Here is a 12,687-nt window from a genome sequence, read left to right as displayed (position 1 = left end):
GCGGGAGCGATGGAGACAGAGGTCCTCAGACTGCGCTTCTGCCTGTTCAGACGGTTACTGCAGTGCTTGTATTGCAGCAGTGCGGTTTCTGTGCAGCTGTAGTCTGTTTAGTCCTATATGTTAAACGGGCCAGCGGTTCGGTCCTTAGGGGGAAACCAGAGCTTTAAACGCATCACGCCCACCGGCTCTGTCCCAACAGGGTCACGTCGATGTGAGGCTTTAAAAGCAATATCTGCTTTTTCCACATCCTCTGCAACATTATTCTTTTGTGTGTGATTCTACAGAGCCTGAATTCTTTCTTGCGCTGCATATTGATGAGGGGATTATAGAGATGTGATGCCGCGATGATGACAACATGAGCAGAGAACAATGAGCAGGAAGAAATTCACGGTCCTGTATGGAGGGATTCCATTAGCACAGGCAGTAAAAACGTATCGCTGGGATCCGTTGTGGGGAGTTTGTTTTTGGACACTCACGCTGCATCTTTCATTGTCTTTGGGGGAAACTGTAAAAAAGGCAGGAAGTAGAAACGAAGTGAGGCTGACTCCTCCGTCACTGAAGACATTTCTAGCCAGATATCTGTCTTGCTCCTCTGTGCCGTCTTTAATGATTCGACACACTGCGGTTTGAGTGCAGCACTTGAGAGTGACAGCCGACCTTTAAAGCCCTGATGTGTGTGTATGGACTTAGTATTAATTTTTTTCTTGCTGTGGCTTAATTGTTCTTGTGGTGGTTTATTGATTTTCAGTCAAAACCGCCCTGTGAAAGTGTATTTTTTGATTGATCACTTAATATGGGCCGGATCTCATTTGGACCGAGCCGAGGGAAAGGTTTAAAAGACTTTCTGTGCAGCTCAGGATGAATAAAAATGTCTTCTGCCAGAAGGGTCGTGACATCAGGAAGTCACTTTGATTTGTCTGGTTTGTGACTGTTTGCTGTCCTCTTTTTAACACACTTGGGTCCATTGGTCGCAGACACCTGACCTCCACATGAAGGTCACAGATGCTGAACCGCGGGAGCTGAAACGAAGCAGGGAGACGTCTGGACCAACATCTTCCTGCTGAGGCCGTTCAATGAGCCGAGGACCGGCAGCTTCGCTCAGCAGGACTGGACCCAGCCCTGTAAGTAAAAACATGAAGCCTCTGTGTTTATGGTGGTGGCGGTGCTCTGTCGCGTTAAAGCCACCTCTGAGATTAAAGCCTCGTCTGGTCGACGTCCCAGACTGAAAGATGGCAGCAGCCGCATGGGGCCGACGCGCCGCCCAGTGGCTGCTGCGCCCTGGACCTGCGATGGGACTCCTCCTCCGGGAGCTTCTACACAAGATCGGTCTTCCAGTGTCCGTGACCGAAATACTGAGCTGTGTACGAGTGATGTCCAGCTTTTGATGAGACCGCTGGAGCCTGCATAAATCTTGGTGGGTTGTCATGGCTGCTCTGAATAAAACCACCAGCCTCACGCTCTCATCCTCATAAGCGCTAATAAAAGCCAGGCAGCAACACAGTCCAAAGCTGCACAGTGTTTTGTGGCTGTTGTTACTTCGTTACTACGTCTGATCAAGCGTCGTTCAGGGTTTGTTCCACTCTGTCACACTGACTTATATGAGTGCCTGGACGGGACCAGTTTTGTTTCAGACCCAAACATAACACGTTATTAGAGGCTGCTGTTTGTGTGGTGGTGATTTAGAGATTGGTTGAGAATTGAAGGCAGCTGCTGCTGTTGGTGCTGTCGGCTGCTGTAGATGTAGTTAGATTGGAACACAGTGATTTTAATACCTGCTAACTCCCTGTGATGCCTTTCTAATGCTTAAATGTGAGCGTTATGATGACGCTTCATAAACATAATATATAATGTATATAATGTAATATATATTCACACCAAAATCAGATTAAAGGCATGTGTATAAATTTGTAATGAGCCAGTTTCCCCTCCGTCAACTTGCATCAGTGAGTCTGATCTCTGGCTCAGTCCCTGGTTTGCCTTGTTGTGGGCAGTGCAGTGGTCTCGCTGAAAGTCCTTCATTGTTGAGTGGCTTGAAATTAAAGTAAGCAGGGGAGAAGTTGCAAAGTGGGCTGAAATGCCAAGACATCAGCAGTTTAGTCCGTGGACGGAGGGCATCGGTTTGGAAAGAACACAGAAGGAAAAGGCGCTCGTCTGGCAACGCCTCAGATTTACTGTTTGTGATGAGCAGCGGCTTCTGCTGTTGCAGAGCTGTAGGTCACAGAGCAGAGTTGGAGCTCGGCCGCAGGAAGGATGAACTGACTGTTCCTTATTTAAGCAGTCTGCCTGTAATTTCTGGGGACGGTACCGCTGAGCAGTGGCTGCTAACTGCCAGCTCAATGGTTTCTCTAGGGAAGCATAGAAAATCATTTTCTCGGGCCTATTAGCTTGATCACAGGCTATTTTTCCTCGTTTTTTACAAGAGGAGTGAATAAATGAGCCGTAATGACCCAGGTCGCACAGGGAAGTATCGGGAGACCTTTCAAAATACAGAATTGTATCAGAGCGAGATCTGCTTTAAAGCTCAACAAGCCCTGAGCGCGTTGAGACGTCATTCATTTTGATCTGCCAAATCAAGACCCAACGGAGCCCAGAGTCTGCAGAAGATCAATAGCATCAATTAGTCTAACTCAGTTAGGCCGTCACATGGTTGACATTCATTTACTGCCAGGAGGTAAATTAATTGATTTCCACCATCGTGGTTTTCACCTCTGACCCCAAGCATTAATCTATTCATGAGGAATTACGTGTTGGATTAGCTGTTGGATGGTTTAATCCCATATCAACATCAGGCTCACTGTAATAGCTGTGACCCCATGTGGCCTCACCGCTGCTACAGTATAAACAGCCCCTGCTGTTTGAATGAGTTGAACTTGGTTTAGGTTGACTCATTTGTTGTTTATGAGTTTATGCTTAATATAAAATGGAGCCAGAGGCAGCAGTGTTTTTGTCAACACACTGTCAAAGCGGAACAACGTGTGCATTTTCCTCTTTAAGTTGTGGAGTTTTAGTGCCGAGCTTCTTGGTGATGAAATCGTTCACTGAGGAATCGTTAACGGTGACGCATCAGTTGTTCGTCCTTCCCTCGCATCGACGAGCTATAAGTTTTTAAAGCGCTAAATCTTTGAAGCATTAATGAGCGAGGACGGAGCTGGGCTTGTTCGGTCGCTGTCCGTGGTGCTGATCTGAGGATCCGTCTCTTCCCCCGCGTTCTCCTTCTCTGCATCGGTTTCTCGTTTCCTCAACGTCACTCGCTCCTTTTTGGTGAGACGTGTTTCTTCGGAGCGCACGCAGACGCACTGACTGGTGCTGATTCTCGCTATTGATTTTTATTTCTCTCTCTCCCTCCCTCTCTCTCTCTCCGTGTCTTTCTCTCTTCACCACGCTGCTCGTGCCTCCTAAAATATTCATTCGCAACACCCGACATGCCCTTTTGCCTCCCACCCGTGTCCCCTGAAGGAGGCACGGACCCCGTGGCCCGCGGAAACAAACGCAGAGCCGTATTCGTTAAGCCTGAATTCTTGAAGGCCTCGTCACTTTTGCTTAAATAGGATCAGACATGCACGATCCGCGGAGCAGAGGCTGCAGGTTTCACCGCTATGTTTTTTCGCTGAGATGAAATCACAGCCCGTCGCCTGTTGTGCGGCTCAAGCAGAGACCTGACAAACTGTTGAGACCCCGGCGCTCGGAGACGCGCACCGCGGAGCCGCTGCACAGCCGCAACAGGCGGGAGCGTCCGCTGCGTTCAGAAGCCGTGGGAATAAGCGGCTTCTCGGCGGAGGCGTTTCCAGAGTTTGGACGGATGATACGCGCGAGAAGACGCTAGTTTGAAACCCTCTGCCCTGAACCTGGCGCAGGTCGTTTCCTGACCGGTGGATTGAACGGAGACGCGGACGCAGCTCACTCCACTTTCTCTGCAGACGCGCCTCGCATTTTCCGGTGCGACACCGACGTTCCCTCTCCGTCTTCAGCGCAGAGTCTGTCCTTTTGGTCGCTACAGCTTATGTGGTCCCCTCACCACAGTCAGCCCATCGTTAGGTAAACGGGGGAACAATGAAAACGCTGTAAAGACCGGAGGAGGCGCGTCGCCTGGTGCGATTCTGACGCGCACAGGTGTTCATTCCAGCATTTTATTGAAGTTCGCGCAGGAACCTCTGTCCTGTGCGTATGAGCCAGTGTCCTCCACATTCCTGCGCTCAACTCCAACAGTTCCAGAGGAAGACGCTCAGCCTGAACACGGGGACCTGCTCGGATATTTGCTCTGGGTCTGAGGCGGAATCACGGATATCGAACCTCTTCCACGGAGGCAGCGTCGCGGATCTGGAGTTACAGCGGAGAAGAATTTGGGGAAGTGGAGCTCGGTTTCACGGATTACGGGCTTATTTTTCTTTTCCTGAACAGCTGCAAACGCTCTTCTTTAATGTATGAAAAGGTAAGAAAAGCAGCGCCTTGTTCCAAACCTCCTGCTAAACGTGAGCCTGCAGGAGTCTATCGCAGTGTGGCTCACTTTTTCAGTCTCAGAGCAGGAAGAGCAGACTCCGCTTTTTAGGTAACAAGTTGTGGGACGATGATTGATTTATTTTCCAAATCGTAATGCGATGTGATGAGGACTCTATGTGGTGGCGCAAAGACGCACGGACGCGTAAGAATTCAGCTAATTCTAAGATTATGGTTTGCATTGCATGTATTCCGTATAAAGAGATTTCCATTTTTCGCTGTAATTATACATGAAAATCATATGTAATGAAATTTTATATTTCATTGATTATAAAACAGAAGAGAAGTGATTGGAATGAAGGAAAGGTGGTCATTTAGTGACGTGACGTTGATGCAGCTCCGTTCAGAAGCGCAGTGGTTAATGATTATTTTTCTTTTTATGGCTCTGGGTCAACAGGTCCGAGGGCGCCTCTCTCTCTCTCTCTCTCTCTCTCTCTCTCTCTCTCCCTCGCGCGCGCTCTGCGCATGCGGACTCTCTAAAGAAATATCCTATCGATCCACATTTCTTTGGATAAGTGAAATACGAACACGGTTGTTTTAGCCAAGTCTCTTCTCTGTTTGTATTGATTTTCAGCTGATTAGACGCACAGCAGGGGGCGCTGCTCCAGCTGGGTTTCAATAATTCACTGCCCTCTTTTTAATCAATGAGGTTTATAGCTGCAGGCTAGATATGAGATCACTTGCTACAGGTGTGATGAGCTATAGCTAATGCATAATAAATAGATATAGAATAATGAATAGCCGCACTCCTTCATTAGCAGTCAGTTTGGTGCAATATCCAGCTCAATTTACTGTATCGATTGGAATGAATTAGAGCTAGTTCCTGCATCTCTATACATGAGCGATAGTAGCTTTGTGTGGAACAGACATTTTCCAGTGGGTAGATGAAGATGGACTCTCACAGGCTAACGTTTCATCTCATCCTCATCATCATCAGTGATCGTTTGTGACAGCCCCTCAAACACAGGTGGGTGCGATGAAGCTGTGGCGATGAGCTGGTGTGAACCAGTCATCCCAGTCCTGTAGTGGAGGCCTCCACGGGGCCACGCTGTGCTGGGGCCCCCTGCAGCACAAACCACTGCCAGCGCACAGTCGCATGCAGTGACTCCAGGGGCTTCACCAGCGCATGCTGTGTTCGTGTTCCTTATTCCTCGCTGATAAACGGAACAACCTGGCAACCCAGCCCAGCGCGGACTGGGGGCGGCTCCAGCCCATAAATCAAGTGGTGTGTGCGTTCTCTTGTGTGGATGGGAGCGAAGGGCCTTGTTGTACTGGAGCTGTGGGATCTGAGGAACAGTCTCTCAAGAAATCAACTCCACGGCAAATTGAAAATGGAGTGAACGGCTACAACAGACTCCATTTACAAACTGAAATTGCAGTTTATTCTCAGAGGTTGTTGAATCTATGCATTGAGGGGAAACAGCCAACACAGCTAATGAGACTGTGATGCAGCTCTGCGCATCCAGTGATGTGATGCCTGTGAATGTGTCACCAGACGAAGACGGTTCTGAATGAAGAGCTCTGCCCGTGTGAGCGTCTGAAGAGGAGAGCGAACGTGAGCGCTGGATGTTTGCAAACAGGAGGAAGTTCTTCGGTAGCGCTGTCATGATGTCACTCTGATCAAACCTAAATCCGTCCACTGATCAGGTTGTGTTGCCAGGCGACAGCTAAAAATAGATTTACTTGTGTTCATACGATCGGTTCTGAAATGACTGGTCTGTCGTACATTAAATGAAGCCTGTTCTGGAGGGAGGTGGGCTCCGTGACCCCCCCCCCCCCCCCCCCCCCCCCATCGGGTCCGTCGGTCACATGGAACCTGTGGCGGTCGAGTCCCGCTGCAGCAGCTTCTCCTGTCGCATCGGCAGCACAGCTGTGGATGTCAGGGTCACGCGGCGCCGTGTGGGACGGAAGCTCGTTGAGGATTTTCCCCACAGCGGAGCCGGAGCCCAGAGCTGTGGCAGCTGTCACACCTGCGCCGCACTCTGTCAGAACACGTTGAATCAGGCTTCACGGGGAAATGCACGCAGCCCACAGGGTCCTGGGTCTGTCCTCAGGCCTGTTACTGAGGTGATTAATGAGGCGCTGATCTGGACCCAGTGAGACCCAGCACCGGACCTAGCACCGGCATCGGACCCAGCATCGGACCCAGCATCGGACCCAGCATTGGACCCAGCTTTGGACCCAGCTTTGGACCCAGCAGCATCTCCACCGCTCTGGCTCCTTCTGAGGGTCCATTTCTTGGGTTTGTGCGGTTTTGTTGGCATCTTTGCTGTGAAAACCAGCGTCTCTGCTGTGAAGTTCTTGCTCTAAGTGCATTTCAGCTTTTAGCAGCACTTCCCTCACATCTCTGCCGCTGTCACAAGGCTTTGACTGCAGACTGTTTCGCAGCGACGCTAAACTTTTGTGCCCTGTTTAATAATTTAGCGTCTTCTGTGACAGATGCACCTCCGTGTTTGGATCTCTGACGCCTCAGGCTGCTGTGAAACTCGCAGGGAGGACGTGAGTTCCAGACCTCGTTTGGGTCTCATGGACCCGAATGAACCGGTTTGAGTGAGTTGTAATGAACGGATGCTGAACAGCGCCATTAGCAGAACCGCCCTCACTGGGTCAATATGTCGTAACCCACGGCCTCTGACTCTGTTACTACCGTGTTCCCACATGTTATTATTGCCCTCTGGAGGCCGGACGGAACCACCGCCGCCCACACAGGTTCTGCCTGTCGTCCCGTGGACGCGTGGTCGCCGCTGCACCCACGCAGACGCACGGTTCTGAGCCGGTGCAGCGTCGGCTGACGGCAGCGACGAGCAGGCGAGGACCTCGCGCTTTGAGGGATTTTATGACGTGTGGAGTTCTGTGGGAAGGAGCCAGAGTTTTATTTGACAAACGAGGATCAGACGTGGTTTCAGAGCTTTATGAGGCAGTGAAGCTCTGAGGGGACGTTCAGGGATTCACTGTAAACACGGCCGCTGCCTAAACGGGTCCGGTTCCGCTCACGGGTAGAACTTCACGTCACTGTCACAGCACTTAGAGCTGAAATGAGCATCTTTCCGAGAGACGAAGCGTCTGACGTGTTCTCGCTCAGCTGTTCTAGTTCCTTTAATGTTTCTGGGTCACGGAACAGCCTTCAGGTTCTAAATAACCATCGGAAAATAGTTTCAGGACTTTGAATGACACGAAAACGAAGCTAGTTTGGTTTTTATCCGTTCTCCGTGATGAATAGATTAAACATGCGTTCATTCATTCACTGGAGGTCAGATGCCTCCTTGGTGTGTGTGTGTGTGTGTCTGTGTGCGTGTGCTTGTGTGTGCATGTGCGTGTATGCGGCCTGTGTGCGTGTATGCGGCCTGTGTGTGTGTGTGTGCGTGCATGTGTGTGTGTGTGCGTGCATGTGTGTGCGCCTGCGTCTGTGCCTGTGTGTGTGTGTGTGTGTGTGTTGAAGTGACTGTTGCGTTCACTCTTTGTCGCGTCCTGTTTGTGCCTCTCCCTCCATCACATCTATATTTAGGCCCCAGCGTCTCTCATTTGTGGAGGCCGTGCCCCTTAATAACACAGCAGCTATGATGAGCTGACACCGGCCGCTTCCATAACTCCCACAATGCTCTGGGCTTGTTGGCTGGAGTCAAGACGAAGCTGCAGCAGAGTTGATGGACGCGTCGTAACGTTTTAGATTCTTCTTCAGTGTTTTCTTCACTCGCTCTTTGTGTATTTTCAGTGCGGCGTCTGAACAAACCGTGCTCTGATTGTGCTCTTTGTAAAACATGATTGCAATTCAGGTGACTTGTAAAGGAGTGTTTTCTGGGACTGAGCTGACCTCGACGCACACCTCGAGGTTTTCAATAGCTCAATAATGAGCGCGGCTGGTGGTGACTGGTTCCGTTCTGGTCGCTCTGCAGACGCGGGTCGTTCACACGTTCATACGGTGCGAGGATGAAAGAAGCGCCTGAACTGAAGCGTGACAGCGGTTTCCACAGAGGAGGCGGCTCCTCGGTTTCCCGCTCGGCGCCAAAGACGCCTTCATTAAACGTGTCGCCATCTGCCTGTTCCACTGAAACTTGGCCAGAACCTCGTTTGGACCGAGCCGATCTGGATGGTGCTTCTCGTGTCTTTGTTGTTGTGGACGGGAGATGCATCTGCTCCACGTTTGTGGCTCTGCAGAACTGTAAACCTGATCTCCATCCACCGACGGCACCGGCTCCGCGTTGGTTCCACTCTGAGTCGTTAGAACCGCTTACACTTTACTCCTCATTAGTTCAATCTGTTCTTGGGCAAAGAAGTTGCCACAGAATATTATTATTATTATTATTATCTTTTGAAGTGTGGCTTCATCTGATGCAACACAATGAGCGCACAATGCAACAAGGCCGGGTGCAACACAATTACAGTGACACAGGGAACGCGTTCGTCTGCGGCTAATTATCCTGAATGAGCAGCGGAACCTCAGACGGAGGATTCAGTCATTAAGGAGCCAGCGTCCGACGTTTGGATGATGACAGATCCAGACTGAAGCGCAGCACAAACCCGGCAGAGGCCTCTAACAGCAACGAGGACCCGCTCCAGACCCGGTTCAACCCGGCGGTTTGTGAAGTGGTGAGAAGTCACCATCCTGCGACTCGTTGCTCAGACTTCATGTTTGTACCTGCTGCCGAGCCTGAAGCCTGTTTCCTTCCTCCCTCTCTCTCTTTTCTGTCCTACCTGTAATTAAGCCTTGCTCGCCCCCGCCTCCGCTTCCGAGCCGCCTGCGTTACATTGTTTCTGCTTGTGTCCACACCCGCCCGTCAGGTCGCTCACTCTGCAGCCAGAGGGTGATTAAGAGAGAGAGGGAGGAGAGGGACGAGCGAGAGCAGCGCGTGGCGGCGCCGTCTGGGCCGACGAGGACCGAGCGGCTGCGCGTTGGACTTTCTAAACGCTGCGTTTGATCTGATCCAAGGCTTCTTGTTTTGGCGTCGTTCGTGTCCTGCGAAGCCTTTTTTTAGTTCCCTCCTCATCGGCGTCGGCGTCGGCCTCTCGTTCTCTCCTCTGCAAACAGAGCAGTCAAACCCTCCCACCTCCACGCACACGGCCGCCTGCTGCTTCTGCAGCTGAAGCGTCTGTATCAACTTCACCCTCAGACCTTCAGCTCCGCTGGGTTCAATGCAGGTTGTGCTGTAGCAGCTGCATTTATTACAGGCTTCATCCCAGTTTAACAGCACTCACTCCACAAACCTTTAATAAATGAACTCCAGTGGATCCATGAGGGGAGCGAAGGCCCGGTTCCGCTGAGTTGGACCCATCGCAGGTCGACTTTATGTTTTCATCAGCGTCAGATTCAGGTTTGTTGTTGTGTTTTTATTAATACGACGTCACAGGAACTTCAGGCCACGATGGTTTCAAGCATCACTGAGAACTGGTGTGAGACCAGTATCTTTATGCTGGTGCCGTTGGGCTGATTCACAGCAGAGCAGAGCAGTCGCCCTCATCCGTCCCGTCTCGTCCTCCGCGCGTTTCTCTCTCCTCCCATTCATCACCTGCTGCAGTTCGTCTCAGCCTCAAACTCCTAATCTTCGCTGCCCTTCGCCTCCATCACTGCCAGAACCCACGACCGTCACGGTTTGTAAATCACCTGCTCACCGGTTCAAGCGGCTCAATCGATCAGAGAAGAGGGATTTCATTTACAACAAAAAAACGAATCAGGCGAAATGGAAACGAGTTGTCTCAAGCTCAGACGTGTGATTTTGAATATTTGGGTTCAGCTGTGGTTCGTCTGGAAGCTGTGTCAGCGTTTGACTCCTGGTCATCACTGGTCCATCAGTGTGGAAGTAGATGCTTGTGGGTGCAGCTAATCTGTCAAACCAGTATAAAATACGCTGGATGTGGAGGAGGAGGAGGGGGCGGGGCAGATGTTTGACTGATGGGTGAAACGCTGCTGTTCATCATGTGATGATCAACAGGCTGCAGACCTGGAAGAAACGTAGACACCAGAAAACAGCTTCCCAACAAACCTGGAAACCTGTGTCCGGGAAAAACCAGGAGCTGAACATTTCCTGAGAGGAAAGTGCAGCCGCTGTGTCTGTAGGTGCAGGCAGTGAGAACAAGGACACGAGAGTTGGCTCCGTGTTGAGAGCGAGCGAGAAACACTGTGATCACCATGAATGGTGGGCGAGAGCTAAAAGAAGAGGGAGACGGGTGAGATGAGTGAGGATGTCACACTCCAGATGGAGGAGGTTGACCCTCTTTACCGTCCTGACTGTGAGCCATGAGGCAGACACACACAAACACACACGCACGCACGCAGACACACACACACACGCACGCAGACACACACACGCACGCACGCAGACACACACACACACGCAGACACACACACACATACACACGCACGTAGACGCACACACGCACGCACACACACACACACACACACACACACACACTGACTCCACTGCTTTTCTGCTCCCTAAATTAACCTACCTTTGACTGTGGACAATCACATGAAACGCCTGTTCTGGAGGATTCCACAGCGCTACGTACGGATCGAACCTCCCTGAGCGCTGAACTGCGCCCTCACGCTAGAAGACTCTGTCCTTTCAGGGCTATTTTCTCCTTAAGTGCCGTTAAAACAGCTGCCAGCCGGCCAGAGAAGCGATGGAAGGAGGAACATTATAGAAACTGGCCCCAGGGAGTCTGAGACACACACACACAGACACAGACACACACACACACACACACACACACACACACACACACACACACACACACACACACACACACACACACACGCAGACACACACACGCAGACACACACACACACACTGTTGTGTGTGTGTGTGTGTGTGTGTGTGTATTATCTCTTCGCTCTGATGGAAAACAAGCTTATTCAAACCCAGTAATCGACTGCATGTGTTTTACGTGAATGTGTTACTTCTCGTGTCCTGGACGGTTCCTCCTCAGCGCTTTGCTCTTTGTCACATTCACACGTATATGTCAGAAATGTCAGCGCGGGACCAAAGACTTGAACATGTTTGCTGGCACGCCCACGCTAATCAATGGTTCTGCCTGGTTCCACTCCCACGGAGCGCTGCACCGAGCGCTCGCTGAGGCGTTTGAATGTCAGGTCCGGTCCAGCTTCGTCCAGAGGTGACATCATCAGCAGCGGAAGGTTGGGCCGTAAAGGTGTGGGCACTAAGAGCAGGTGCCACTGGAGGTAGAAGGTAAAATAAAGCATTAACACAGTCAAGGTTCAGTGGTGACACTGTATTGGATCCTCTGGGTTTCTGAGGTACAGAAGCTTTATCCACATTTACTTCTGCGGCTCCAGCGTGAACGTTTCCTGCTGAGACCTGATCCTGGGGTTTTCGCAGCCTGTATTTTTAGCTCGTCCTGCTCCGGGTGACGCGTGTGTTCTTTGGCTCAGACGTGTGGAGTTTGGACAGATGTGCTCTGTCTGAAACATCTGTGGCTCTTTGCTGCTCGTTTAAGCACTTGAACAGACTGTTTCATGTCTCCTGATCAAATGCAGTCGCTTCTTCCGCTTCCCGTCTACCTGCATCGTTGCTCTGTCTCCTCTCATGCACCTCCTCCCTTCCTGCTCGCAGCCTCAACATCTTATTGGCAGCGAGTTCCTGAATGACGAAGCGTCAGCTTAATATGTTGGAATACATCACAAAGGCAAACAGCTGTGCAGAATTAGCACAGAGGTGTTTTTGAGGGATAATTGGTTCCAAATGAAACAATTTAAGGTTGAAAAACAAATTAGTCACTCCAAACATTTGAAGCCGGTCTTCGTGCATTGGTTTGTCACGTGCACCTTTCAAGCATTTCAACCCTTTTTCACACTTAGCACAGGTTGACGACTGTAGAGCCGCTGGGGGTGAAGCCTGAACACACGCAGCTACTGCAGGCGATAAAAGCAAAGGGAGCCTCGTCTTCTGCTCTTTACGTGGAGGCGTGTGGAGGAACAAGGACCTCTGAAGCGCCAGAGGAAATCAAGTTGCTGTCGAACCCTGGGACAAAGAGTGGCGACGGGGGATGTGAGAGACGGAGGTGCTCCCAGCTCCACAGACATGAACTGACAACACGACTACGACTAATGAGACCTGCAGGAGGTTCTGCTGGTCAGAACCCAATGTGTAAAGATGCTGATGAAGCTGTGTAAGAACACAGTCTGACCAAATAGCCTCCAACACCGTGCATCATGCTCTAATGGAGGTATTTACACAC

The 12,687-nt window shown here is 50.8% G+C and overlaps 1 protein-coding gene across 1 annotated transcript in view; it reads left to right on the top strand.

Moving 5' to 3' along the window:
• LOC114867832 (voltage-dependent T-type calcium channel subunit alpha-1I-like) overlaps positions 1–12,687 on the top strand; it is a 94,637-nt gene that overhangs the window by 2,384 nt on the left and 79,566 nt on the right. Inside the window, exon 5 of the mRNA XM_055507160.1 lies at positions 975–1,121. The gene's annotated coding sequence lies outside the window, so the exon portion shown is untranslated. The remainder of the gene's footprint in view (positions 1–974; positions 1,122–12,687) is intronic.

This window comes from Betta splendens, chromosome 1 (genome assembly GCF_900634795.4).
Source record: "Betta splendens chromosome 1, fBetSpl5.4, whole genome shotgun sequence".
Lineage (NCBI taxonomy): Eukaryota > Metazoa > Chordata > Actinopteri > Anabantiformes > Osphronemidae > Betta > Betta splendens.
The sequence above is the reverse complement of the archived record's forward strand: the minus strand, read 5'-3'. Positions and strand labels throughout refer to the sequence as shown.